The sequence below is a fragment of the Nanorana parkeri genome, unplaced genomic scaffold (genome assembly GCF_000935625.1).
Source record: "Nanorana parkeri isolate BGI_ZX_2015 unplaced genomic scaffold, ASM93562v1 scaffold1387, whole genome shotgun sequence".
NCBI classification, from domain to species: domain Eukaryota; kingdom Metazoa; phylum Chordata; class Amphibia; order Anura; family Dicroglossidae; genus Nanorana; species Nanorana parkeri.
In genome coordinates, this window is record NW_017307655.1 from 302,137 (window position 1) to 302,668 (window position 532).

The following is a 532-nucleotide window of genomic DNA, read 5'->3' on the forward strand; positions in this document are numbered from 1 at the left end:
GGAGATTAACCGTTCGTATCCCGTCTCATATAAACTGCAAAAATTCTTAAAAATTGACTGCTTGCTATATTGCTGAGACTATTCGGCTTTATTCTTTTATATATATATTTTTTTTTGGTACATGGTTGGTTTTTATATTATTTAACTCCCTGTATACACTTTGAGGGGAGAATTAGAACATATATTTGATTTATTAATTCATATTCATTCACTGCCTATTTTTGGTCAATGAGACACTAACGAGTCTGTGCATATTATTATTATTAGGAAGATTATATTTTCACGATTAGGTATTTGAAATCATTACCGTTGTCTACTAGATCAAGTTCACACATGCAAGAGTGTTAAACTCACGGGTTATTCATATAAGGGTTGCAACTAGGTTGCAGTATTTGTTTTGTGTTATGTTTGTCACAGATTACTCAGAGCCACACTAAGTGATCGTGGGGCGTTTGTCACACAACAATTATTGATGTGGGGTGGATGAATACAAGTTTCCCGTATCACATGCTTAAATAAGAATTTTGGATGT